Source organism: Hipposideros armiger, unplaced genomic scaffold (assembly GCF_001890085.2).
Source record: "Hipposideros armiger isolate ML-2016 unplaced genomic scaffold, ASM189008v1 scaffold_51, whole genome shotgun sequence".
Lineage (NCBI taxonomy): Eukaryota > Metazoa > Chordata > Mammalia > Chiroptera > Hipposideridae > Hipposideros > Hipposideros armiger.
Genome location: NW_017731401.1, coordinates 4,065,506 through 4,070,488, shown reverse-complemented (window position 1 = coordinate 4,070,488; position 4,983 = coordinate 4,065,506). Strand labels below are relative to the sequence as shown.

Below are 4,983 nucleotides of genomic sequence, written 5' to 3'. Positions count from 1 at the left end.
CAGAAATGTCCCAGCTTGGCCCCAAAGAAGACATGCTTCCCTGACACTTTGCTTGAGTTTTGAAATTTGTATCTCTTGCCTGCAATGTTCTAGAATAGTCAAAACATATGCCTCTGGTACTCACAGACTCAGGAAATAATATTAAAAGAAATACTATGACAGATAATCAGTATTTATATAGATTTTGAAGGGCCACTAGAGAATACTTGTTAAAAATATTCAGTATGATCATGGACATCAGACAGACTGGGATCTGAGTTTTAGCTCCACCACCTATTAGCGTGTGACCTCATGCAAGTTATTGAACATCTCAGAATTTTTACTGCCAAAAAATATTAACAGTAACCCTTACCTCCTAGATATTAGAGTTATCTGTGTGCTGCGTTGCCTGTTGGTAACTTGGCACCATCAACATCACTCCTATCTAAGGCCGGGAACTACCTTTCCCAGGACCCCCTTTCCTATGTGGTTCTGGGTTGGTGTTTGTGAGTAAGACTGAGTTTGTGTCTTGTGCAAGACTTGGAAGGCAGAAGTGAAGGGAGACCATTGTTCTTGGGATAATGGTTGCTAAGGTTCATCAGCGCTTCACAAGACATGAACTCACAGCCCTGCCCAGGAGCTCTCACTCTGCAGATATGGCAGGATTCTCCTACTACCCCTTCCCTACCCCCAGGAGCTGAGTTTCTCCACCCACACACTCCAGGGTTCAGATTGAAGACATCAGCGACTCTTTCCACACTGGTCTGGCTGCCACCTTCTAGACTTTTACTCCCCCAGCCCCTCTTTCATCCAAATACAGAAACTGTCATTTTTTATATATGAAGACCCTTATTCCACTTATAGTAGCTCTGTTTTCTTGCCAGAGCCATTCTGATACAACATATAGTCTTAGGACATATAGCAAGCACTCAATAAATATTAGACAATAATAAGAAAGATATTGTTCATAATAAATTTGAGACTAATAGATGCACACTGTTAAGCTATGTGAGTTCCACTGTTTAAGAACAGCAAGGATGAGGAGTGGTACAAATGGAGACCATTCATAATACTAATACCAAGAACTGCTCATATTTCTATAACAGCATTGGGGAATCGGGGAAGGGGAACAGACAAGTTGCTGTCCTTTTGTTCTTCAGTCTAGTTGTGGAGGACGTCACTTCACTGGCCCATGTTGGTATTATCATTGCGTTCTTCCTGGGTGAGGCAGTTGCTCACAGGCCATTGGACGGTCGCTCACGGTGGCACACAGCAGCTCACGGCAGCTCATGAAAGCTCACGCCTGCTGCCGGCCAGCCCCACTGCAGCCTACACTGTCGCTGGCGACTCATGGCATCCTAGCTCCAGGTCGAGCTATTGTTCACCATCTTAGCTGTAGAGGGCTGTGCGTCACTGGCCCTCATGTGGGATCTGAACCTGGGCCCCACTGCTCAGAGCTGGTGTCCCAAGCCAACTCCTAACCAACACACCACTCGGCTGGCACTTTTCAGTTCATGAGGTATTTGTACATACCTTACTGCATTTGGCTAAGATGAAGCATATATTGGAAATGGACACTTGCTTTCTTAACAATAAAAGCCCATGGTCAAGAGAGCACCACAATTCAAGTAGGAAAGTAGCTTCTACTTTAAAGAGGACATTTATTTGAAACATGGATTTGTTCCGTAGAGTTTTCTATCATCAGAGAATGAAGTTGCCCTCTAGCTAGTGTGCCCTCTAGTGTTATGGGGGAGCCTTGATCACAAGGAAGAAGTAAACCCTGATGGCTGGCCATATAGAGCAGGGTTTAGATTTCCAATTGATTTATTAAACACACACTTCATGACATGTAAACTTCTTATTATGCTGTATGGTAATTAGACATAAATGGTAGTAGTCAGTTTATAAGTGACTATAATTGCAATTAACTTGAGGGAGCCAATATCATCTTCTCTTCTTGGGTCACTGCATTGACAATTTTCCTTAATGTTGTGTTTTTCACACCTATGGGTAGAAAGACAAGTCCTGGGTTCAGCTCCTCAGGTCCAGTTCCTATTCCCTTGCGCCCTCTAAGGTTGGGGTTCCTGTGCTCCTCTCAACTCCAATTCCTATCCTTCCTTTGCCTGTGGAATTCATAAAAAGAATGTCCTGCTGGCCCCTGCATTGGCCTTTTCTAATTGTTTCTGGTGGTATTGGTACAACACCACCAGAATCTCTGGAAGCACCAGGTTGTGGACAGTTTGCCACAGGGCAAAGCATAACACTGTGCCACATGGTAAGGTAGAAGAGACAGCCTAAGGAAGGGCAAGGCGACAATGAGATTCAGGTTCACTGTTTTGTGTCTGGGGTTTTGAGCCAGAACTAAGGACACTGGTGCTGACAGGTATCCTCCTTCACTCCTGAAGGTTGAGGACTAAGACTCTAAGAGCTGTATTGAGACTAGATCCCAGTGGGAGCAGAGGTATTTTTGTTCATGGCTTTAAATATGTGCTGCACAGTAGGAACATGCTTGCAATGATGTACTGTCTATATCCTGCCTCAAGGAAAGATAGCTGCTACGGCTCCTAGGAGTGTTCTGTGCTGTCTGCCCTTTAGGGATTATCTCCACTGCAGAGAGCCACTATCCACAAGGCCATGCCCTTCCCAGAGAAGACCATTACAGCCCAATGTAGGACAATTCTGAGAGGCCATTTTAGTTTGGACTTGCCACAGGGTTGGCTGAGACTATTGTCAGGCCTCCCTTGCAGCTTGACTGCTACTCAGTTCTGCTCCCTTGCTCTCTCTTCCACAGGTGGTGATCCCAAGGACCCTCACTAATAAACATCCAGCACATTCATCTTCATCATGGCGTCTGCTTCCCAGAGAACCCAGCCGGCAACAGACTCTGCCCTCCATATCACTGATATTTGTCAGTATCTCTATTTTGTAGTTGTCTCCTTTGCCATTCTCATTGACCTCATCAGTTTATACCTGTTTTACTCATTTACTGTCACTTTATAGAATTTTAAGAGGGAATAGAGAAAATTAAAGTGTCTAACCCACCACTGTATTGGTCAGAATTAAATTTCAGAGAACATAATTTATTCTAGCTATTTAAAACAGACAGGTTATTTTCAGGGTATTCAGTGTTGAGGCAGATTTATTGCATAATGGTCCCAAATTTTCATTCCTCCTTTGCAATGTGACTTTGTAACTCCTCCCATCCAGGTATTGAATCTGTTTCTCTACACCTTGAATTGTGGCAGGCCTTTTGACTTGTTTTGGCCAATGGAATGTGCTAGAAATGGTGTATCATTTCTAAGCCTCATCCTCAAGAAGCCTTGCACACTTTGCTCTCCCACTTGGAACTCCAGGAGAACAACCCAGGCTAGCGTTAAAATGAGAGGAATTTTAAGCTCCCGCAATTTTGTTCCCTGTGTCTTGTTCAGCAAAGGCACAACATATTATTACGGTATGTGAGGGCTGCAGTGGTTTATGCCTTATTGAGAATTACTTTACTCAGCCATAGCCTTGTATGGCTAGGAGTCCCTCAGGCTCACCAAAAAAAAAAAAAAGAAGTCCATGCTGTCAAGACAACTTGGAATCTCTCCAAAAGGTGCCCCACAGATTCAAAAGACAGACACTTCTTTGTCAACAAAGGCAACCCATGGCTAAAAGTCTGTAGGGCAAATTGCACTCGGCTTGTTTGTAAGTCTTAATCACAGACCCTGTTTATTCTTACTGACATTAATGTACAGTATCAGCAATTTTGCTTCTGAGACAGAATTCGTTGATTTAATGATGTCATTTTTTTTCCAGTTGTGCAATCAGCAATTCATTCATATGAGGAATAAGTAGTTAACACCTACGGAAAAACGCCAAAGAAAGCAGTTATCAAACTGATTGCTTTTTGGCAAAAGCTGAGCTCAAGATTAACCAAGGAAAACCCTTATTAAGTGTGACCTGAAAGGAAGCACTCAAGAGCATTACTAAGCTTGGAAACTGGAATTTCAAGTTACTTTGTAAGGTATTTCAGAGAAAATTATATACTGGGGGTGCCAAAAAAACGTATACACATGACTTGTATTCATCTTTTGTTATTGGTATATATTGGGTATTACATTTTAATAGAGTTTTTTCCTTTCTTAAAATGTGTATACATTTTTGGGGCACCCTCTATATATATGCAAACACAGACTGAAATATCTCTGTGTTGAGAGAACAGTAGTTTCTAAAATTGCTTTACTCTGATTTCTGAAGCAACAAGGAAATAAAAGAGAGACAACAGACAGCAAGTAATTTACCTTTTTGGGAACCATTCTTGAGCAAACGTTTGTTAAATCTTCCCCAGGATCGTCTGGGCTGGATGCAACTACCTAGGACAGAACAAAAGAGAAAGTGAAAGGTCCCCCCAGATCAGGTGTTTCCCAGGATGGAATGTAAAAGCAGCTCCCTTATCCTGTCTGCTCTTTAGTCCTGTCTTGGATCAAACTTTCTGGCACCAGATTTAAAATTATCTTCAGAATAGAAGGGTGCTCACATTTAGCCCCTTCTCTGCTTTCTTCTTTCTATTCATTTCCTGTGGTCTTTGTGTATGTGTCTGTCCCCCACAAATTGACTGTAATTGGATTTGAAGGCAGGGGCTGTCTTAACTCATCTTGGTATCTTCTTTCTTCAACGCTTGTTGTCTGACAGTGTTCTGCTTATATATAACACATTTTTGTTTGCTAAACAAAATTAAATAGAGTTAGAGGCAAATACAAATTGTCCAATATTTCAATGGCTACCGAGAAAATGAAAGAGATTGTTAGATTTATGAAGTGATCGACTTCCTGTTTTTAATAGAATGAGTGGTATATTTATATTTCAAGTGCAAATAAAAGCTGTTTTGAAGGATTTTGATGTGTTTTTGTCTCTAAAAGAAGCAACAGCCTTATTGTGATATATATAAAAGTGAATTTAGAAAGGTTCAATGGAAGGAGCTATTTCATGTAAAGAGGATAGCCCTAAATGATAGCTATCAAT

At 41.8% G+C, this 4,983-nt stretch overlaps 2 long non-coding RNA genes across 2 annotated transcripts in view; one reads left to right on the top strand and one right to left on the bottom strand.

Moving 5' to 3' along the window:
• The window catches only part of LOC109381668 (uncharacterized), a 76,068-nt gene extending 72,379 nt beyond the window's left edge, over positions 1-3,689 (top strand). Inside the window, exon 4 of the long non-coding RNA XR_002123791.1 lies at positions 2,771-3,689. This is a non-coding gene — a long non-coding RNA (uncharacterized LOC109381668). The remainder of the gene's footprint in view (positions 1-2,770) is intronic.
• An 85-nt stretch (positions 3,690-3,774) lies between these two features.
• On the bottom strand, positions 3,775-4,839 carry LOC109381669 (uncharacterized). The gene is made up of 2 exons (XR_002123792.1): positions 4,263-4,839; positions 3,775-3,823 (listed from the first exon to the last, which is right to left on the bottom strand). It is a non-coding gene; the product is annotated as an uncharacterized LOC109381669 (long non-coding RNA).
• Positions 4,840-4,983: the final 144 nt, after the last annotated feature.